This window comes from Phyllopteryx taeniolatus, chromosome 13 (assembly GCF_024500385.1).
Source record: "Phyllopteryx taeniolatus isolate TA_2022b chromosome 13, UOR_Ptae_1.2, whole genome shotgun sequence".
Lineage (NCBI taxonomy): Eukaryota > Metazoa > Chordata > Actinopteri > Syngnathiformes > Syngnathidae > Phyllopteryx > Phyllopteryx taeniolatus.
The window spans coordinates 13559048-13583379 of NC_084514.1; the positions used below are offsets into that span (position 1 = coordinate 13559048).

Genomic DNA, 24332 nt, shown 5'->3' on the forward strand with positions numbered 1-24332 from the left:
TGACCTTTGGATCACATCATAATTTTCAAAACTCCTCATTAGAAGTGAGAAAAAGTGTTCGAGAGGCAGAAGGGAGAAGGATAAAGTAAGAAATAAAGAAAAATGAGACAGAGGAAATAGAGGGAGACAAACGGCAAGAATGAATGAACGAGTGTTTTGGTATACATGAGCCAAATGACAGGCGTTGGAACATGAATTTGGGCCTGTTCTCTGAAGTGGGCCTCTCCAGTCAAATGAAAAGCCCATGGATCCATCTAGTGATGGATGAAGCGTTGTTCTTGCTCAACCCTGACAGATTCTGGGAAAGCACTCCGATCCTGAAAGCGAAGCAAGAGAAGACCAGACACTGGTCTGACTCTGGAGACCAGAACTGAGTCCTGCAATGAAATGAACAATACCTTCGGCATGCAACAATCAACTTGAGTCTTCGAGGGTAGCAATGCCACATTGACAAACTTGCTTGCCCTTTTGGTTTCTGACAAATTGACTTTCCTAAGCCTCTATCTCCTAATTCAAAAAACACATGTGGCCTTTTGTTGTAATTGGTACCATCTTCTCTCAGAGTGACATCATTCAAGTTAATGCTGTGGTGATATGGTCCATATGGTGACGAGTTGGTGGCAATTCCCACCTTAATCTGCTCTCTACACCTCTCATCTCATCCCCCCCTGTCCTTATTCATCAGATATAGTGACTGGTTGTCCGCCAATAGTGCTTTGTCAATTTAGTTATTGCTTTTAGTTTTCAATACAATTGCAACAGAATAGTTATCGACTAAATCAATCATCTGTTCATGGCTGTTATTGATTTGCATGGTATCACATGTCCCTCTATAAGTATAAGATATAGATTAGCTTTAGATATCCGATTTTGATAAAGTGGTGGTCACTCCTTTGGCAGACCTTTGACCTCTAATTAACACTATTTTAGTTGCTCCTTTCCTTCCCTTCTATCTGTTATAAATAGCAGTCCAACCCAACCGAGGTCGAATCTCTTCAGCCCCTCACACTCACATGCACATACAAACACAAACAGGCTAAGATACTCATTGATCTTCGGGCCTGGTTTTCATTTCAAATTCCTGTTAGGATCCATCCACCTCATTGATTTCACCATCTCCTCTGATTAGGCACTTGAGGGGAGCATTGCAGTTTTCCGATTGCCTGATCAGGAAGACTTGCCCCAAAGGACCAGTGAAAAAAAAAGAGAAGGCAGAGGTGAACAGAGCCAGAAGTTTGATTGAGGTCTGGCTCAAAAGGAATGGCCCTTAAGCCAGGTCCCACTCGGGGACCCACATTTCCCCATTGTCCTAGGGCATGACCCACTTTTGACATCAACCAAATGTGTTTTTCAAAAAGATCCACATGTATAGATTTAAAAAACAAAAACACCATTCCATGTGCAGCTAATGGTGGACACGTGCTCATTTGCAACGGCTTTCTCATAGTTCGCCATTGTTCAAGTTAATATCCCAGTTTATAGGCCTTCTAGCATCGGCTTCAGCTACTCTGGGTCGAAGACGAAGGAGAGGTGCAAAACTGGTTCTCAGGCAGAAAGAGAAGAGGGAAGCACAGAGCTTAGAACTGAATGCGGGGACTTTGAATGTTGGGACTATGACAGGAAAAGCTCTGGAGTTGGTTGGCATAAAGATTGGGAGAAAGGTTGATATATTGTGTGTCCAGGAGAGCAAGTGGAAAGGCAGTAAGGCTAGAAGTGTCAGGGCAGGGTTCAAATTATTTTTACCATGTTGTAGATGGGAAGAGAAACGGAGTTAGGGTTATTTTAAAGGAAGAGTGAGTTAGGTTTTGGAGGTGAAAAGAGTGATGAGGCTGAAACTTGAAATTGAGGGTGTTATGTATAATGTGGTTAGTGGCTATGGCCCACAGGTAGAATGTCACCTAGCGGTGAAAGAGAGACTCTGGAAGGAGCTAGACGAAGTAGTTGTGAGCATACCAGACAGAGAGAGAGTCATGATTGGCGCAGATTGTAATGGACATGGTGAAGGAAACAGGGCTGATGAGTAAGTGATGGGTAAGTTTGGCATCCAGGAAAGGTACTTGGGTATATACAGGCTGAACAGGAGGGGTCCAAGAACTGACCCTTGAGGGAACCCATAGGCCATTGCCATTTGATGAGAATGAACACTTCCGATGGTTACAAAATAACTCCTTTCCTCCAGGTAGGACCTGAACCATTTAAGGACTGTTCCATTTAGTCCTACCCACGTTTCCAACCTGTTCAGCAGTATATTATGAGCTACCGTATCAAAAGCCGCACTGAGGTTCAACAAGACCAGAATTGACACCTTTTCCGAGTCAGTAGTCAACCTTATATCATTTAGCACTTTGATAAGACCAGATTCTGTATTGTGATGAGTTCGGAAACCTGATTGACATTTGTCAAAAAGTGATTAAAAATAACTTTCTCAACAATCTTGGCTATGAAAGGGAGATTTCAGATGGGTCTACAGCTTGCTAACATGGAAGCGTCCAACGTTCTATTTTTTAGCAGAGGCTTAATGGCAGCTACTTTAAGAGCTTTAGGAAACTCGCCTGACTGAAGTGAGCAATTGATTATTTGCTGCAAATCAGCTAGCACAGACTTCGCAATAGCTTTGAAAAAGTCAGATGGTATTGAGTCAAGTTGATGGTTTCAGCTGCTGAACCGTTTTCTTGACAGTTTTTTTGGTCAACTGTATCAAATTCTGACATGGTAATAGAGTTTTTCCTGGGTGGCTTCAGATGTAGTATCATTTGATCACCTTGCGGATTTGTGCTAATATTTAACCCGATGGATTGTATTTTTTCACGAAAATAACAAGCAAATTAATTGCTGCTGTTAAGAGTTCTGGAGCTATCTGATTCCGGGGGGTTGGGAGCTTGTCAACCACAGCAAACAGAGTGCGAGTATTGTTGAACTTCTTGCTGTCTAGCCCTGACTAACTCTTGGTTAAAATTTAAAAGACTTTGTCTGTAGAGGTCATAGTTTAGGTTTGGAGTTTAGTTTTTCTCCACTTATGTTCTGCCTTCCTACACTTTGATTTAGAGGTTTTTACCATCACAGTGCTCCTCCACGGTGTTCTCGGTCGCCTCAAGATTGTCTTAGGTTTAGTAGGAGCGACAGCATTTATGACATTTGAGATTTTCCAGGTGAAATTATCCAAAAGTTCATCAACTGTCTCAGCATTCCCAGTTTGCGGCACAGCAATGGTCTCCAAAAACTTAGTGGCGCTACTCTCATTTATGTGCCTTTTCTTAATAGACATTGAGGTTGTCTGAACTTTCTGAGCTAGTGGCTAGCAGTTAGCGGCGCGTGCTTGGTAAACTCGCAACAGCTGGTGGATTACTTTCAAAGGCAGTTTTAATAGGCAAAAATGAATCTGCACAATTATCTTTGATACTAACAGCCTGACACAGTTGCAGTTCCTAGCAATTCATTTTATACATCCCAGGCTTACTTGAACGTGCCCTAAACAAGGCAATGCGCCACTGTAATTGTGCACATCACTTTTGGTCTGCGGCTGATGACGTTTTCTCCCAAAATAGCTCCACCCGTGCGACGCGGAATTATTCCATTTAATTCTTATTCCTCCAACACAATATTAATCAGAGTACTATGTTTTGTCTCGTACTGGCGCATACAATGTGTTCTTGCGAAACAAAAAATAGTGTTCAATTGCTCTTTAAAAAACAGGGAAGCAAAGTTAAATTAAGAAACAAAAAATGTAATCCACACATATCACTGCATTCAGAGCACAAATGGAGCAGCATAACTGCATTCATTAACTCTGTCATCGATTGCCTCAGAACATCAACACAAACTTGTAATAATTTCAGCGTAAAGAGTCAGAGAGCGATGATTACATGTGTAAACACATGCCTTTCAAAATAGATTGTTTTCCTCACAATAAAAGTACATCAAATAGTTTTAATTTATTTTTGACGCTGCCCACACAGAATGGCTCTGCAACCCAATTTTAGGTCGCGACCCACCCGTTGAGAATTATTGCTTTCAACCGACTTTCCTGCATATGTCCTGCAATATGTCCTGCATTGCAAAGATGGACTTTATCACCTACAAAATACTTGGAAAGACTCGACAACTCAGCAGCAGTTGTATGCTCTTCTTTTAATGAATAAATGTTGTCCAGTTTAGCAATGGTCTTAAATTCATCAAGTCCAGATATTTTCAAGACAGAATATTGGTCAGAATAAAAACATTGCCAACTTGATAGCAACATTCATACAGCTGTGCAGACATGGTATGCAAATCCAAAGACTGGTAGATTGAAGAAACCACAAAAAGCACAAAAATATTCAGGAAAACCTATTTGTATCATTTGAAACTTTTATCCTTTTTTATAATTTTTTTCATGAATCAATCCACTGGGGCTTTGTAAAATATGTGGTAATCTACTCACTGCAGTTTACTAGTTTTTGTTTTGCGTATCCTACTAGGAGTTAAAAATTAAAAATAAGAGTTCAAAATGAACTCAAGGTCGTGCCACTCTCAAGCTAACCTGGCGCAGGCTCACCTGAGAATGTGGTTTGATTTGAGATGACTGCATTAAGACCTGTACTAAAAGCTGTTTGCTGTTTGGCAACCAGTCCAGGGTGGACCCCGCCTCTTGCCCAAAGTCAGCTGGGTTAGACGCCATCTCACCCTTGGCCCTAATGAGGACAAGAGCCATAGAAAATTGATGAATTCAGGAATGGCGTCTTTATCGATATTATCTAAGATATGAAGTAGTTCATCCCAAAGAATTACAAAAATAGAAATTACTGTATGTATTGCCTTAACTTACGCATATACAGTACAAAGTCTTGGGCCACCATTAGATTTGTTCTTTTAACAATGCCACAATGCTGAAGTATAATATAAATATAGAAGTATAAATTCATAGAGTTTTCATTCGGGTATGTTTGTCCCTTTGATTGTTCATTGGCAGGCTACCTACTGATTAATGGAGGATGAAGAACAGACAGGGAATGTCAGTATGATCCTGGGAGTTGAGGGTATGGAACCATATTGCCTCACATGGTAGAAAAAAAACAAAGAATCACCAAAATGGATTGAAATATAATTGTTTCTTGAAATGTAATCAGTTGTTGCAACTCCAAACTGCTCTTGAGCTTGATCTCATTGGACAGTCTCATCTCTCCTAAATTGAATTTCTCCCGTTATGTGGGTTCATGGATGTGATTGAGCCAAAAACCCTTTGCCAACAAGACTTGTCCCACGTCATGATCAATAAATGCAGCATTTTCCTCTATGCAATTGCAGACACAATAAACAGTGACTCAGAACCTGTTTTAGCTGTTACAGAGGCTTCTTCTTTTTTTTTTTTTTTTAGCAGATTTAATCAGGGCTTTAAATAGAGGAGCCACGACAACAATGCATTTAAGCCTACGGTGACTCAAATCAAAGGATTTGCAGCGAGCACAAAGCTGAAGTGCGTGTTCAGCTGAGTGATTTCAGACCTGGAGTACAGACACAAAGCTTATATGTAACCACAACACAGATCACATGCAACAACTGGAACGGCTTCGAGACACACAACCAAGACCACAGACACTGATTCCATGGCAGGAATTCAGAAAAGAAAAGTCCAGGAACGTCTGCCTGCCTGTGTCAACAAAGTGACACATCTCTGTCCTCATTCATTTGACACTCTTCAGAGAGAGGAAACCAGAAAACCGACTTATGTCACACTTATTCATGGGACTTCACTGTTTAATCGAGGCCTCGCTTGGGCTTGTTCTACTGCCTCTTGGTCTTCTCCTCTGGGGGATAAAGCAGCAGTTGAAGTAGTAGCCCACCCTTGGGGTTGAAAGCTTGTATTCCATCCAAGCCTGAAAGCTGTTTTCAGTCAAAACATTGTCAGCGTGCCCAAACATGTCAGAGGAAGTTATTTGTAACAAGAAGGATAGAGGACTATCCTTTAGATCCGTCGTCAGGCTCTGGAGGGGAAGCGTGCGGCTCACTGGTCACACATCTCCTCCAGCCAATCAGGGAGAGGCAAGGAAAAATAAATGAAGCGCAGTTACTGAATGAACAACTCATACTGGTGGTTTCATCATCCTGTGGGATGGCGAGACTCTTTGGTGTTTTCCCCTGTGCTGTTTTCTTTCCTACCTCTTTTGACCTTTTTCTCACCACAACGCACAAAGCATCATTTAACCAGTTAATGGTGTCATATAGCTTATTCAAATAGGAACTGGTCGAGCACAGAGTTTCACGTGGGCTACACGATAATGCCAGAGAGTGAAGGGTATTCTAATGATGTTTTTCTTGGTAGTTAGATTTCACTCATAAAGTCATAAAGTCATAAACTTGTTTAGCTTTTTTTCCCCCTCCACTTGATATATCATTTGTGTATTTTGTTGAATCATATGAATGAAAAATCAAGAAAAACTAACATTTTTCAAGAAAAGAAGTTAATAAAAGTCGAATGAAAATTCCTGCTTTCCACCTTTTATCTGGTTCCTCACCAAAATGTAATGGGTTATTTGTTGACTATACCGCGTCACCTTACAAATCTTTGTGGAAATCGGAAAACTATTGGCAAAAGTGTGCGCGACAACCTTGTGTACGCCTCGAGCGTCGCCTTGTTGGCATGACTCCAACTTGTGTGCCGGACGTCAAAATGAACTTATATAAAAGATTACAATCAAGCTGGCCGAAAACATTGAAAGTAATTTATCAAATGCGGAATAGCTGCCACAGCGTGAGATGTGTGACGCCGCTTGGCTGGAGAAGCTTCACACAAAAATGACTCACACTTTTCCAGATTTGTCGGTTCAGTTTGATTGCATTGCCTCCTCCCTCAGCAAGAATGTCACAGCCTTTGGAATAAACAAGCTCGAGGTGGATAATGGCGAGTGAGGAATTGCTGCGATGGTGAGCACAAGACGAAATGCATGTTACACGCGGCATATACAGTGCGCATACTGCGAGTTGCAGTAATGCATAAAAAAAAGCCCTCCAAAATGAACTTTTACCTTTCTCGAAACCAAACCATCGAGACAAGGAATGCACAAATTCAGAATCCCAGATTCAGTTTTGTTCCGTCGACACCTCTCTGTAAGTGTCTATTAAAAGGCCAAATTTGACACCAATGTATTTACAATACATTGTGCAGGTGGTATGTTGATAGTATGTTAAATACTGAAAAGACACAAAATAAACTGCACAAAAACTATTTAAGCTCAGCTGTTGAATATATAATTATATCAAGGAATCCCGGTGCGGTTGCAGGCATTTGCCCTCATGGATTGATTATTGTTATTATTTTCTTCTTCAATTAAAGCCTGCAGCCTGATTGTGGGATCTGTGGCACTCTTCACATGATTATGAAAACAACATTTTTAGTTTGAAATCCCAGTTACCTTTCTAGTGGTGGACCTAAGAGCATCTGGCAGATGTTATCATCAATGATGCTCACCACTGTGGCAAAAGAGTTGCTGTAGAAGACCGAATGAAATCATTAGCTTCCATAGCGCGAGCACGTGAACGACTACTGTAGATGCGGGGCCCCACCACATAATACTGCAAATTGAAAATACTATTTCTTGTCAGTCATGGTCATTTACAGGTAGACCTGTTTTCAAAAATGTATATTATTAGCCCCAATGGCCATCTCCTTGTGGCCAGCTGTAAGTCACATATGTGCAATTCACAAGTCTCAAGTCTTAACTTTCACGTTTCAAGTTACTGTGTCAAAAATCAGTTACTGTGTCAAGTGGAGTCCCCACTAAATTTCAAGAAAGTCCAGTCAAGTCATGACTTACGCTATGCAAGTCATACAATCTTACTCAGTCTGTATGTATTGGAGTGATTTTTTTTTACTGATCAGAACACAAAAAGGTGAATCTACATCCTGTAAAAGTTGAACAAAATCTGAGAGTATGAAATCAAATGTATTAATACTTACAAATATAACGTGTATATACATGGACAATCCGTTCAAAACAGAAACAAAGAAACCTGATAGTCTTTTTTCACAACAGCGATCTTTCCAGTCTATCTTCTTTCTCCTCCTCATCCTTCAACCAATATATCACTCTGTTTCCTTGGAATGTGTCCAAAGCACCTCTTGAAGGTCTGGTCTCTCTAAAATTGGCCTCCAAAACAAATTGGCTATCCCTCTGACGACGTCATTTCTAACCCTACCCAACCCGGTACACCTATGTTGCATCTCCCTGTATTCTCGTCACCTCTCCTCAGTCCTCACAGTGTCCCACTTCTTCTTTGCTAACCTCTTTCTCTGTCTGCTCTCCCACACTTGCTGGTTCCACCACCAAGTCTCCTTCTTCTCTCTCCTACCGAAAGCCACACCGAGTACTCTTCTACCTGTCTCTCTGATCACCTTTTCTGTAGTCGTCCAGTCTTGTGGAAGCTCCTCCTGCCCACTAAGAGTCTGTTTCACCTCTCCTCCCCTAATGGAGGCACTTCCAGCGCTTCCAATAGGCACATGAAAATGATATTTGCACATTATTGTGCTCGCTGTACTTGCATTTGTCAGCTTCACAATTCAAATTGTCCCAAACCTATTGTCTCTATACTGCTGCTTTCTCCTTTTTGGTCTTCTCAATTAAATGCATAGTCAACTTGAAATGTAATGTTATGATGTTGAGTTTGTAGTGAGGGATATTGAAGCAAGATGTCGTATCTGTTGTCGCTTATCTTTTGAGTTGCAAACCTAGGATGTTGCCGTTCCATTTTTCCCGATTTCATCCAATCTATACAATATTCAGAACTTTCCCCACAATACCTCTAAGACTAATGCTTCATGCGGTGGCCTGGTGGGTTGCCAGGTTTGCACACGCAACACAAAAAAGAGTTTCTTTCAAAAACAGAACAAAGGGCTCACTATGCTGAAAATGCAGATTTTCAACTGTAAATAGGCAAGACTTGTGAAGATTCAAGTTGCACAACGCTAATACCCAAAAAATAGTTTGTGGATTCTCCCAAAATGGTGGAATATGGTAAGGACCTAAGTCATGCTGAATCAAATCACGCATTACAACCAGTATTCAGTATTCATTGGCACATGTGGCATGTGACATACATCCTCTCACATTCCCACCATGATGGGATAAGAGTCTGCTCAGAGAGATCTGTACAACAAAGCTGAGACGGTAAAATGTGAGGGTAAAAAAGTGATGATGATTCGAAACACCCATGACAGACGTCTGCCTCACGTTCAGAAGTTTGGGTTTCGAATCTCGGCTGCGGCTTCACTTCCTGTCTGGGTTTTCTCGTATGGCAGCACATCTTCCCACATTCCAAAAATACGCATATTCAATCTAAATTGTCCACTGGTGAGTGTGACTCATTGTTAGTGTTTTGCTATTGATTGGCAACCAGTCAAGGGTGTAGGATCCATCTTATTGTCAACCTTCATTGAGGACAAGTTGTATAGAAAACGGATGAATGCAGTGCTGGACCTTAAAGTGATATTCTCTTAATGGGCCCCGAAACCCTGGCGGGGGCCCTGCTCGTGTGACCAGTTCTAACTGAACCATCACAGCCCCAAAACACACAAGATAAATGTCGGCACTTGGACCAATCAAGCGTCTATTTCTTTTTCTCTGAACAGATTTGTATGATGAGTATTAGCTAGGATACGATTGTTCAAGAAAGCAGTGAAATCATCACTGTGGTTTTGACTTGACATTCACGTGTGTCGTTGAGATTTGCCAGGTACAAATGTTTGAAACGTTTGATGTTGAACTGCAATTAAACGAAATTAACCCAGTTAAAATGTGCTGGGGCCTGTGGTTGACGGAATATAAAGAGAAGAGTCACAGCCCCCCCCCCCCAAAACCCCAGACATATTTTTCAATGCAAGAGGATCGACCTAGTTGCGTATACACACACACACATGCGCTCTCTGTGGGCAATAGCGGCTACATGGGTGTCAGAGGGGCGCCACTGTGGTCGGCCTGGGCTGTCTAGGAGCATAAAGTGGCCTTCTCATGGTTCCTCGTTTGCCTGGGTGGTCCGATTCTGCTGCAGCTAGTTGTGTGTATGCACAGGGATAAACAGAGACTCATCCTGCCTAGGTGAGATGGGTGAGTGTGTGAGTGGTTGCGAGGCACCCTGGGCAGTGCCCACACATGGAGGGGCACACACACACACACACACACAGACGCATAGTAGAACTATTTCGACAGGGACGAGCAGACGAGGGGGCGTGTCCTCTCCCTTAAATGAGGCTACTTCTGGTGTTCAACAGGAGCGCCTCGTTATTATGCTCAATCAGACCCGAGGAAACCTCAACCACTTTTAGAGGCAATCACAAGTCCACCCTGATGACTCTGGAAGCAAATAGTGATCAAACGGGGGGAGAGTGGAGGAAAACTGCACATTTCTTAGGCTCCTATCGGCAATGGCTGAAGGAGGGGAGGACGCTTATGCCTGCTCGTGCGATTTCAACAGGCTTGCATCCCATCCAGTTACATTGGAAAAGCACTCTGTCTGTCTGTCTATTTCTGTCTTTCTCTCTCGCTCTCTTTCCATGTATCTGTCTCTTGCTCTCATTAGAACTAGTCTATTTTGGTTTCCCAAAATATTTTCTAAGACCTGAAGAGCTGCTTTTATATGTCTGTCGCTCACTGTTTCAAAGTAACTATGTCAGCTGAAAAGAACCATTCAGCGGGATGAATCAAAGGGGTCAACCATGTGAAATGGTCCTCTATTCAGAGGGAGGGCAACCTCCTACCGTAGATCAAAATACATGTATATTTAAGCCAGTAAACCTTAATCATCGGAGACTGTGTTGAAAAGATTCAAGCCATTACCTGTGTAATGGGCTTTAAATCCTTTCGAAGAACCTTCCCACAACAAATTTTGCTTAAATGCGACCTAACTTTATATTGTAGTTTTAATTCTGTTGTAGTAATTCTAATCTCTGTTTTAGTATTCCACAGTTGTCATCTGTAACTGGTTTAACCTCGCACTGTTCGTTTACCAACATTTATATCAGTGAAGAAAAGAGTATTTGATTTGATTGGACTATTATTACTTGTGGACAACCAGCTCACAGTTCTGAAGTCCCAGGTTAGGGATAGGCTCCAGCATACCCACAACCTTAGTGAGGACAAGTGGAAGAGGGAGGGATGGATGGATGGATGGATGGATGGATGGATGGATGCACCATTTAGGTTGCGGTTGTACTTTCAATAAATTACAGTAATGGAGAAAATGATTCCGTGATTCTTATTCTCTTGATTCTTCAATTTCAATCAGGTATATTACCTCAAGAATACAATGAATACCAGAAAAATGCAGCTGATTCCATAATACTCTATTTCCTATTTGACATGCTTAAGATTAGAATTGTATTCCCACTGATTTAAAGTATTATCAAGAAAACCATGGACAATGAATGGCTAAATATCATCTCTTGCAATGAACTTGTATGAGCTATTTTTGTTTGTCCAAACAAATGTACCTTGAGTTGTACCAGGCTTTAAAAATGAAAAAGAAACAATGGCGGTATGATACATTTTCACTCCATTCTAAATTTCAACATTTGAACTCATCCTAGTGAAGATCTTTTTCATTTCGTTGTCTTCCTTCTTCATGCATTAAAGACAGCATTATGGGCACAACATTTATTATTGATTAGACTCTTTCCAAACGGCCTTATTGAGTAATAAACATTGACGGCCAGTCAGAGCACGATTGGACGAAGCACCAGACAGACTGCAGAGCCCCATCAGTCACCTTCACTCACTGATTGTTGGTTAGAATTAACGCTGTGAGCAAAGAGAGCTTGTAAGACTGTTAAGAAGTATTTTGGACTTTTACAGCCACCTGCACCATTGTACACTCAATGGCGGCATTGTGCAATATTCAATATGTTGTCCCCTAAGGAGTTTTAAAATTGTTTCTGATTCAAACTTTAACTCAGTTCTTTCTAACCAGTTGATTGACATTTTTTGATTCTTCAGCTTTAGCTGTGTGTTTCTGTCCTTTTCTTCTTCTCTTTGTGTATGATTTCTGATACGTCAACAGGATTTTGTTTGAGGGGTCTTCCCATAATATTTTGGTGTGAATCCACACATCATGAAAAAATGATTATCTCCTATCACCCACGCTAACACAACCCTTAATGGTTGTCTGTCTTCGTGCGCCCTGTGATTGATCGGTGACCAGTCCCAGTTGTACTCTGCATTTCACCAGTTGTCAGCCGCGACTGGCTCCAGTTTTCTGCGACACTGAACTGGATGAATGTAAAGAAAATGGATGCCGGGATAGACAGACTAGAATTTCAATTACTGTACATGTGATCCGATTTGTAGGAAATTGTGTCAGTCCATATCACCAAATTCCAATCCAATTCTACCATAGTAAAGGGCGGTGACAAAGTGTTTAAGCCTTTGGGAAGGCCTACATTCTCTTCCTGTTGTTTTATATTAAAAAGAATCTTCAAATAATCAAAGCTGGGCTATTGCTCCTTTACTGTATTTTAATAGCAACGCCCGTGCAGACTTCATATTTATGTTTGGCTTTCTGGATTCATTTGGGGCATGCATTAACAATTTCTTTTCAACCATCAATTGCCAACAGTGGCTTTGAATTCATATTACATTAATTAGGGTTGTCCAGTTATTGAATACAGGTTTGAAGTGGTAGCTCGGGATGCCAGAGCCTCCCCAAACATACCACTTTTGGGGGCAGAGGGAGCGGCTTACAAGTTGTGGAAGCCATGTGGGTAACCTATGCTGTATACCACATGTCCACATGCGGGCACAAACACACACTCGCATACAAACACAAGCACACAAACCATTCTCTCCTCCAAACCAATCATTATACTCATCCTGCCCACAGCTTGAGTCGTCAGGTCCACAGAACATACTTAGTTGTGGTTTAAGAAGCACTTACATGCACTCAGCGCTCCCTGCACAAGAATATGCAGTTTGGGTGGGGGAGACTGTCTTTTACGAACTTCCTGTGATCATCCATCAGCTTGCTAGAAAGAAAAGCTGTGCATGGTGGCCACAGGGTCTAACCTCAAGAAGAGTCTAATGCAAGAAGCCATTTTTTGCCAGGTCCTTGGTTGGCCATCAATGCAGTGACACTGTCTATTACAAATGCTCCATTGGGTTTAATATTTCATGGCGGTGACATAGAATTTGCACTCACGCTCGGAAAATTACGGGATTCGGACCAAAATATAGATGTGCAGAGCGATCCAGAGAACTCCGAGGATGTTACTTGGAACCAGTTTGGAACCAGCAGTCTAACACTTTATGCAATGAACTGACTGCTCAAATGTGTAACCGTGCTGATCAATAACAGTACAGTGACTTTTTCTTCTGATGCCGTAAAAATCACAACATACAGTTCAAGATGTGTCAGAAAACTTGCAGGACCTCTCTCACAAAAGACACCTTCACGCACTCCTGGAAAGATTCTTCCGGGATCCTCCGTGGCGCCGTCATCACGGCCATCTTGATATCGCTCACGTCTTCCAAACCGGTCCCCTTGATGAGCCCCTTGAGCTTGGGAAAGCTTGGGAAAGCCAGAATGGGTGAGTAGAGAGGGTGTTTCAGCATGGCGATGTTCTTCTTGACCAAGAACTGTCAGATGCTCGAGGCGCAAGGCATTGTGCGTAGGGGCTCACATGGTCATGGTCGTGGTGAAGCAGCCAAGAGCTTTCTGGGTAATAACTCTTGCCTCTTCCCTGGACGAAGCAAACGCCGCAGGATGTCTTTGTGGGCGTGCTGGTTGATCGTCTGGGCCACATTGAAAGGGAAAACTCTTCTGGCATAATGTCTAAGTAAAGAACACGTAGCTCTTGTCCAGGCTTTTATCACGTTAACATTAACTGTGTCTGTATATCCGCACCTCTTAATCTCATGCATCGTTGCATAGTATCAATGTCATCCTTCACTCAGAGGTTCTGTTTATCTGAAGTCAAGAAAAACAGCTGTCTCGCTCACTGAAGCGCTCGGAGCCAACAAGACATGTCGGTGCGCTTGACTCGGCTTGACTGTGCCGAGGATCTCACCGACGACTTTGAATGAGGTTGTGAACTCTGAGTTAACACCTTTTGGGGTTACAGACGATGAGAACATGTGTTTTGACTTGGAGCGAGATGCGTGCCGCCGTACGAGCAGCAGCGTGACCTTTCAAATGTCTAACACCTCCTCATTTGTCATAAGGAGAAGTTAACGATGCCTATTTGGGGGGGGAAGGTCATTAAAGTGAGGGCACAGGAAAGTTTGCTGACAAAGACCAGGAAGCTCAATGTGTATAGGATGACTTTGTGGTGTCAGTTTTACCCCCATACATGATATATTAAATATATTGACCTGACAGCGACACACAGGTCTGAAGGGAGGCAGAAATAGCTACATCGTTTCTTTCTCTCAATTTCGTTCAAATATTATACGCTCATTACCACATAGTATATCCATCCAGCTTCTCCTCACGCGGGTCGTGGGTGTGCTGGAGTGCCTATCCCAGCTATCTTCGGGCGAGAGGCGGGGTACACCCTGAACTGGTCGCCAGCCAATCGCAGGGCACATAGAAACAAACAATCATTCACACTCACATTCACACCTACGGGCAATTTAGAGTCGTCAATTAACCTACCACGCATGTTTTTGGGATGTGGGAGGAAACCGGAGTGCCCGGAGAAAACCCACGCAGGCACGGGGAGAACATGCAAACTCCAGACAGGCGGGGCCGGGATTTGAACCCCGGTCCTTAGAACTGTGAGGCAGTCATCCACCGTGCCTCCCCACATAGTATATGTTATTTCTAAATATGTCTGTCGATACGAAAAGCAACTATAAGGCATGGATCCACTTACAAACAAAAGTTTTCCACTCTGAGTTCAGTTCCATGAATCTGCAGGACACTCTTACAGTATGTTGTAAAAGCAAGGCATACAAGGATTGACTACATTGCTGATTATTTTATGGATCGAACAATGTGTTCAAATAAAAGCTTGTAACATAACCTGCTGTCTAGGCAGGTCAGGGCCCAAAGAAAATATAAAGAGTTCAAACGCAAAATCCAACAAGCGCCATTTAGACAAGGATAGCGCCACACCTACTAGCAGACTGCCTATCATGGCAGACTACTATGTAAAACACGATGAAAATAAAGGTTTTATTGCTGAAACTGCTCATGCAAAGTGCCATATGCACCCATTAAAGCCAATTATAGTGCACGGCACACTGATCTTCTGGTTGAATTGGGTTTTACATATCTTTTTTCAATGGGATTTTGAAGGTACTGTGAATACGATATTTCTTTTTTTCCTTTCCTTTTTGTACTAAATTGTGTTTTGTGGCTGTAATTGCCACATAATCCTTCACGAGTTATGTCGACTGAATACAGATTGTTTGATCAAATTGGTGGCAACGCAAATAATGTGCACAGTTCGCAGCTCACTTGTTGAGCCATTTCTCATCTCTCAAACATTTCCTTTAAATTCACCTTTCGTGCCCCCAAAACAGAAAAAAACACAACGCATGCTAACAGGGCAGCATGCTCACCACTGATAAACATTCCACAGACTGTGGTGGAAACTGAATTTGAAAAAAAAAAAAAATAAAAAAAAAAAAGCTTCTCTGTGTGCTTTTGTTAGCCAGGAGCCCTTGGCTACAGCCAAGAAGGAATGCATGTAAAGCAGTGTGGTCCTGAAGAAGCATTTTGAAAACTGCACACCACTGGAGGGCACTGCTCCGTCTCAGTTTGCACAGAGCGCTCTTTGTTGTTGATTCTTTTGGGGGCAGACACACAGGGAAGCCTAACAGGGACAAAGTCACTTCACCTCAGTTATGTACCACATCATACATCATAGCTAATGCAAGTTTCAACTCAATTATAAAACCTGATGATGTTACAACAAAAACTCAATCATTCTTGTACACTTGTATTCCGGTGTGAGTTACTGTACAGTATTGCCTCCACCTCGGAGATTGTTCTTTCATTGATTGTTTGTGAGCTGGCAGGATTATCAATAAGGATACCAAACTTTGTTGATGGATGGGACATTGGCCAAAGAAGAAGAATCTGGATGAGGTGTGTATCCACTTTTGTAAATGCTGTAAAATAGGGACCGTTTGTCAATGTCATTTTAATGATTTCTATTCTCTAATTATTTTCTCTGATTTCGTGCAAAAAAATCTTCATGAAAAAACATTTAGGCACATGCAGAAGATACTGGAAGTATCGAAGAAGGTGTACAATTCAGAGTTGTTCTCATTTAGGTTTATCTGGCCTCAAAAGAGGTATGCAATTCCAGTTCCAATTGCCCTACCGTTGTATTTAACAAACAATAACATGGTAATGAGGCGGACCACTGAATGCATATGTGCAACATTAATATGAGCGATATGTGTATTTCTTGCGGTGTGAAATACTTGAACTTGTAAGAGGGAAAATAACATAAAAATGCCACACAGCATGAGGCTTCCTCTTACTGTTCCCCTTTTTTCCTTTCCTTGGGCAATGTGGAGGAGGTTTGTCTATGTTCGAATGATACTTGCCGGCTTTCACAAAAAATTGTTTGACATCAACACCTTCACTCGGGTCTCGAAGTCAGTATGTCTAATATCCTTGCTGTAGATCCTTCATTTAAATTGAGGACAGAATACTTCACCTGGCTTGTTTTTGACTGACTGACTGGAAGTAGTAATGCTAATGGTAAAGTAAGGCAAGGTGGCAGTAGCTCATCTGTAAGGACTTGGGCTTCGGAACTGGAAGGTTCGAGTCCTGCTGCAGAGAAAAAAAGATATCAAATGAAAAAAATACTAAGTTAATTTGCTGTTGGAAAGATGTTATTCTGCTTTTGACCAAGGTCCCAACGCTAAGAGGTGCAACTCTGTTTGCACGCTCCTTCACTTGGACAAGATGTCAGACTTCCTTGCTTGTTTTTTTAGTGGTGTGTGTGGGTGTGTGTGTGGGGGGGGGTGCAACAAAAAAATATGTTGAATTTCACCTTGATGGATTGTAAGTACTGTACTGTAATAAAAAAACAAACAAACCTGGACCTCCGTGTTAATAATTCTAATGGTAATATAAGTAGAATGGGTGGCACAGTGGATGAGTGGTTAGCACATCAGTCTCATTGTTCTGAGATCGGGGCATCTAATACGAGCTTCCTGTGGGAGGGTCGTGTGTTTCCCGCATGCGTTTTCTCTGGGTACGCCACCTTCCTCTCACATTCACAAAAGATGCACGTTAGGTTGATTGAAGACTCTAAACTGTCCATCGGTGTGAATGTACGTGTGAATGGCTGCTTGTCTATACAGTATGTACCCCGCGATTGGCTGGTAACCATTCCAGTGTCTAGCCTGCCTCTCACCCAAAGTCAGCTGGGATAAGCGTCAGCTCAATCGTATAGAAAATGGATGGATGGATGGATGGATGGATGGTAAAGAACGAGCACTGTTGGTGTAGTGGTAAATGCTTCTTCTTTCCACGGTGACGACACGGATTCGATTCCCGGCCAGTGTCCCACTCCCGGTCCAAAAACTGGATCAAAAATGGCAAACAAATTTGACCCCTGAAGAAAACAAGCCAAAAGTCGCTTATCGTGAAGATGCAATATAATGAAGAATGAAGTGTTTAGAAACCAAGTGAAAAATGACAAATACATCGTAAAATAAGGGAGAAGAACAGTTCCATTCGAGACAAGTTGACATTCTCCGTGACTGACAACCTTCAATCGAGGTGACAGAATGCTGCAGTTCCCTCATGCTTCATCATGTGCAGCGCTGCAACTGACGCCTGCAGAAGCTCGCGCTTTATTGGTGGTGGGCAGACGTTCGAGTATTTCTTCGACGCTCCTCCCTGCAATGGCTTTTATGGGCCTGTTTACTAGCATGAGCTTCCAGAGATCTTTATCCAGCATGCCTTTGATTTGCCAGAGCTCTCATCCCACATCCCATATGCAGCAGCAGAGACACAGGCCTTTCAAGATGCACAAATAGAAATCTGGCAGTCATTTCACAGTCAGTTTTTTTTGCCCCCCCCCACCTCTCAAACCCCTTCATTTCACTCCTTTATACTTCTTGCCTCGTCTCAACATCCTCAGATATAATTACTAAAGCTCTTTGCAGATGTTACTCTCAACTTCGCCAAGATCTTCGTACAAAATGTGATACTGTACCCGCAAAGGACTGCTTCAATTCAAAACCGTTTCTTTCAACTCAAAATGTAAAAAAAAACCTAAATATTTATCAAACGGCAGAAATAAGTATATGGTAAAAACAGAAACAATACACTGCATATAGCTCTGGTCAAAAGAAGAACACTGGAATGTTTTGAATTACCGTGTAAAAAAAAAAAAAGACACAAGCTGTAACATTCGGCCATTGTTAACACCAAGCGCTGTGGCTCGCACTGTGGCATGGAAACCAGGATGATCCGAAGCTGCCTGCACTGTGAACAAAGAAACAAGATGAAGCCAGAACACCAACCCATCTTTGTCACATGACCAAGGTCAACAAGAAGTTGCAAGGGCAATGACGCAGTTTCTGCCGTGGTCACGTAGAAATTTCGGTTCTGCCGTAGGGGCAGTAAAACACTTGTCTTTTACATTTTAACGTGTCAGAAGTGTTATTGCTTGGGTTGTAAACATAACTCCTAGCGGTATTGAAACAACCTCTGACATTGGTGTTTTTATAGCATAATATTCAGAAAAAACTGTCAAAATTGCTAGGCTTGCGTTGGTCTGCATCCTTCATTTTCTAAAAAGAAGACCAACGATTGATGTTGCACTTCAAAAAGAAGAGATCAGTGTCAAGATATACATTTTTCTACATGGAGTTGTCATGTTCATCATCAGTTGCTTAATAAAATGCTCTGAAAGCCACTTTGAACATGTAGTTGTGTGTAAAAAAAAATATGATATTCATGTTTTTGAACCACACGCTCTTCATTTTTTGAAGTGGGGTACGACTTAACAACAATAGGAAAATGTGGGTCCCAGGTTGACAACAGTTAAGAATCACTGCTGTAATGTTCTATATATACTCTTTAATGCTAAATTGAGTTCAGTGCACCAAGTTAAGACTGTATTTTAAAAACCCTCCATTTCCCGATGTGGTTATTATTGTCTTATCCTTCGAGAAGATGGTCCTTTGCAAAGCATATTGATACAGCTGTCGTATGCATGCCAGAGTAGGAGTTGGCAGAGTCCAATCACCACATGCCTCAGCACGATGCCTTATCATGAGAGCACGTGCACCCCTGAAAAAATGATATGACTCAGAGCGACTCTGAAGCTACTGTACCTAATTTCTATTTCATGACTTTATGTGTTTCTGTGCAACCTCCGGTCAACCGCTTTTGGCATATCAACCTAGATTTTGTTATGTTTCAGTGGCAAGAAAGTTTCCAATACTGTTTATTTATTTATTCACAAGTAGAAAGAATGAACATATTGACGATGTTCTCAAGTGGTGAATATTTAAAGAAAAAATACTTTTCCCAAATGTTCAAGTTCCTCTTAATCCAAAGGATCATTCATCGATCCATCCATTTTCCGTACCGTTTCTCCTCACGCGGGTCGCGGGCGTGCTGGAGCCTATCCCAGCCATCATCGGGCAGGAGGCGGGGTACACCCTGAACCGGTCGCCACACAATCGCAGGGCACGTCGAAACAAACAACCATTCGCACTCACATTCACACCTAAGGGCGATTTAGAATTTCAAAGCATCACTACGATAAAATTGCAGGACATAATTGTTGAACAATTGGCTTGGCTCTTCTTGTTGTCCATTTTCTCAGGGCTGTTTGGTTGAACAGATAAATGGAATATGCATAAATTGGGGTTAGGGTCTACTTAAGTAATAAAGCTTCCAGTGTTAAATTGTAGTCATCCTGGGACCTGCATTTTCCTGTTCAAAGTCTTGGGTTTGACCCACTTTTCAAAAAGTTAAAAAGCCTTTGAAAACACATGTACAATGTATTATATATTTGAACACGGTTTCAAATGAGCATGACATACCGCGAAAAGCATTTTGCTCGCCATGACGTCCGCTAGCCAGAGGCCGAGCTACACCGTGTTTGTTTGTGGAGTAAACTAATAGTTAGAGCGCAAGGAAGTAAGCTTTCCCGTTGCTAACTTAATATGTTCAATGTGGGAACTTGCAACACCCCTGTATACTGTACTGAAAAAAATCTCAATTCGAATACCTTCAATTTTTTACTAGCTGTCCGCGACCCACCCAAGATGGGTCCACGACCCGCTTTTGGGTCCACGACCCACCAGTTGAGAATCCCTGTGTTGGCGAGAATAAAAGCGAGCGTGTGGACATTTGAAAGGAGGCCCGCCGGCTCCATTCATTAGAAGTTACCCTTTAGCCGCCACGATTGTGAAAGCGACAAGTCACCGAGCTTAAAGAAACGCCGACATCTGTCGGCCAATCAGATAACAGTTAACGTCACGGCCCTCCTCGAACTGCATTTTAGAACCATTGTCACCGCTCGGCCTGGAAAAAGTGGAATCCCACTGGACATCCTCCGAATGTTTACAATACTGTAAAAAAGCATATGCACCATAGGATGTAATTCATGGATCCAACAATAAGGCCAGCCCAAATTGAACTGAGGTGAGGAAAACGGCCTGACTTTATCAAAACTTGCCACTGTCTTGAGGAGAGGTGTGATTTGGCTGTGAGGGCAGGAGGTTTTGAGTAAGGAAGCGGGTGTTAGCGCCTCTCTATAACGGTTTCCCAGAGACAGCTTTTTTAAACTGAAACACAGAATCCCTCAGTTGCAAAACACCCATTGTGGTTTCCTTCCTCACCTCCTCGGCCGGCCCCTCAAACATGAATGCGGACACAGCCTCTCTCATGGTGTTGCCCTCCCAATCGCCTTCCCCGCATTTCTTCACGATTTGGTGGTTTAAAAGAGATGATGCTTATTCAGATCTGACTGTGGCACTGGCTCTCCTCCGTTGGAGGAGATGTGTATTTTTTCAGTGAATGGAGCGATGAAGGTCTTGGAATGAAGCCATGATTAACTTTTGTGGTTAGGGCACTGGAACCCCCCTAGGTTTTACTAGAGGTTCTGCTTTACATTACCATCAGTGTTCATTTTCAGCACAGCCTGCTATCGCTACAAATGGACTTCTAAATGAGTCAATTCTGCTGATTTTAAGTGCAAATTAGGAAAACACCTTGCCTGCCTTATCTCATGTACAGTATTTCACCAATAGTTCTGTTTTAACAACTTCATGCAGTTTACCCGAAGATGGATATAATGTGTGCTTGCCTCTACAGCAGTGTTTTATTAAAGTCCCTGTAAAGTGGAAATGAATGTCTTTTCATTTGACACACCACAGAGAAGGGTGTTGTAATCAAAATTGGAATGATTACATAAATCACCAGGTTTATAAAATGATGCTTCAAATTCATGACAAATCAAGACTTTTCGTCTTGCTCTCGCATGCTGTGGGCATATCCACTGAATGCGCTGAAACCACACCCCGCTCACCGGTCGGCTGGCAATCATAAACCGCACATCTTTCTTCTACCTACAAAGCCTTACCTGTTCGAGCGGCGAAAATATCCATCCATCCGTCCATTTTCTGAGCCGCTTCTCCTCACAAGGGTCGCGAGAGTGCAGGAGCCTATCCCAGCCATCATCGGGAAGGAGGCGGGGTACACCCTGAACCGGTTGCCAGACAATCGCAGGGCACATACAAACAAACGACCATTCGCACTCACATTCACACCTACCAGCTGTACCATTTTGGAAATAAACTAGCGTTTCAACAGTTTATTCTGAGTTTATGGCCACAATTTTGCAACTTTTGCTAAAAATGGTTCTAAAAATATTCTTGGCATTGCGTATCAACAAAGAATAATTGTGTTATTACACAACACGTACAGTATATGCAGTGCCTCAGAAAGAAAGAAATTGCAATAATAAATGGAACCATGAAACTCAGCACAAGCGTCAGGAAAATTGCAGACAAATGGAACACTTTAATAAGAGTTGAGGCATTGCCATGTCTAGATATAAGTCCAATTTACATGTCCCACACGAAAGACTGCCTACTGTCGTGATCAAAACATTGCATAAGACATCTGTGGCGGCCAGGACGTCTGGCCGGGATCCAGTGGCTTTCTGGGGCGCTGCCTTCTCTCTGTACATTATCCAGGATATTAAAGGAAATGCAGGCTGCCACAGACTCCACGACTGTGGTTCACCATCAGCCGGAGTAAATGTGTGTGTTCCAGTGGCACGCTCTCTGCCCGGTCTTGACACTAGGACTGTGTGTGTGTGTGTGTGTGTGTGCGTGCGTGCGTGTGTGTGTCCACACTGTATGTCTGCAGTGGGGAGTGAGGCAGGGCCAACTGTATGGTAACCTTGTTCCGTTTTGTGTGGCCTGTCAGCAGCTGGTCGCTATTATAATAATCACTCATTAGTCAGTATAGTCTTAGAGACAAAGAAGGATGCAATGTGAAGGACATACTATACATACACATATCCATGTGGGTCCTCTTATCACTAGCATAGCTTAAGTGAGCTAATTGTCTGTGGCAGTGTTGTGCACTGTGACGTATTCAATGACGAAGACAATAAGACAACACTAAGCACAAAAGCAGATACTAAGCAGTAAGCACACACAGATTATACACACAAGATTAAGTGACGGAAGAAGGAGAATATCCTTCCTATTGGAGTTTGAGCAGCAACAAAATAATCATTTTGTTTCAATAAATACCACCCAGTGTGTGTGAGTAACTCATATATGTGTATTTAATAGCTGAATATGCATGCGGGTGTCTGTGGGGTTTTCGCTTAATGTAGTTAAGCTGTGAAATAACCCACAGTTTTTGGCGAGCTTCCACACACAGTTTTCCCTCCAACATCCCACACTCACCAGAACATTTATCAGAATGGAACAGGGGCAGCATGCGTGTTGTAAGCCTTTTTGGGGCCACAAACAAATCAAGCAAGGCTCTCCATCAAATTAATTCCCCACTTGACTCGTGGTTACATAAAGGTTACACTGGATGTGCAATAGCATATTTCAGTAGGAATGATTCAATACATACATACAGCCATACATGAGAATGGAAGATAAATGATAAACTCACAGTAGGCAGGATGTGTGTGTGTGGGGAGGAGGGAGGGGGGAGGCAGAAGATTGCCAAACATCTTCAAAATGTTTATCAATCATACATGAATGCTTTTTTTTGGCCAAAGAAGTATTTTCTCTGGTAAAATGTGAAAATTGTATATTGCTGAGTCTATCCAGGAATTTGTTCTTTCCGCCCTCTCTCTTCCCAGTAATCAGCACCACCTCGGCCACGCACCTGCTGTGAATAAGCTTTCATCATCACCCGCATTGAAGCCTCCCAGATCCAAGACTCCACTGCCAGAGTATTAACGTTCGCCCGTGGTACACCGGCTCTCTACCTACACGTAAGCTTTGCCAGTCCTCGCAATATTTCTGATCTTCATGTTCGTCCTTGTCCTCAGTGCTCCTTCCGTGTTCCCCGGCTTGCTGACCTCTTCCACCACGCCTTCAAGCCATCCACTTGCTCACGCCACCACCTGCTGCACGCTCCCTGTCTCAACGACCCGCCGGTACGCCTCAAGGGTCCACCTCCGAATCCCTTTTCAATAAACCATTCTCCACAAAACCTCTTCAGCCTCCGCCTGCTTCTGGGTCCAGTTAAAATCACATCGTGACAGAAAATTTTCAGTTGGTGATGTTCACATGGTTCACTTTCACCATAAGCACTCCTGTTGAGGACTCGCTTGCTCTGCAGGGGGACTTCAATGCTCAGTAAGCAATGACATCCTGCCCCAAAAGGAGGAGCGCGAGTATCTCGGGGTCCTGTTTGCCAGTGAGGGAAGAATGGAGCGGGAGTTCGACATACAGATCAGTGCCACTGTTCTGTCATAGTGAAGAAGCTTGGTCTCCAAGGTGGTCTTGGAAAGCATCGGGATTTCCCTGGAAGAGCTTGACAATGTGGCTGGGGAAAGGGGAAGTCTGGGCTTCCCTGCTGTGAATGTTGCACACGTGTCACAACCTCAGATCAGCAGACCTTGATGGATGGACTTTCACCAAACGTCAGCATATTTGCTTGACTTACAACACAATTTTGATGATCCAAAGTCATACAAGTGTAAAAATACAGTAAGTTGAGCCATCTGTACATTTTCTACCACTTATCCTGTTTAGGTTCACAGGTGAGCTTCAACCTATCCGAACTGACTTGGGGCAAATGGCGTGAACCACCCTAGACTGTTCATCAGTTAATCACATGGCGCATATAAACCTACAACCATTCTCACCTATGGGCAATTTAGAGCGTCCAATTAACTTGAC

General features: G+C 42.6%; 1 long non-coding RNA gene across 2 annotated transcripts in view; it reads left to right on the forward strand.

The window, feature by feature from the left end:
• LOC133488320 (uncharacterized) overlaps positions 1-23787 on the forward strand; it is a 33419-nt gene extending 9632 nt beyond the window's left edge. Inside the window, exons 4-5 of one of the 2 annotated variants that reach the window (XR_009791618.1) lie at positions 23285-23396; positions 23477-23787. This is a non-coding gene — a long non-coding RNA (uncharacterized LOC133488320). The remainder of the gene's footprint in view (positions 1-23284; positions 23397-23476) is intronic. The other variant, XR_009791619.1, reaches the window with a different exon arrangement.
• The last annotated feature ends 545 nt before the right edge of the window (positions 23788-24332 follow it).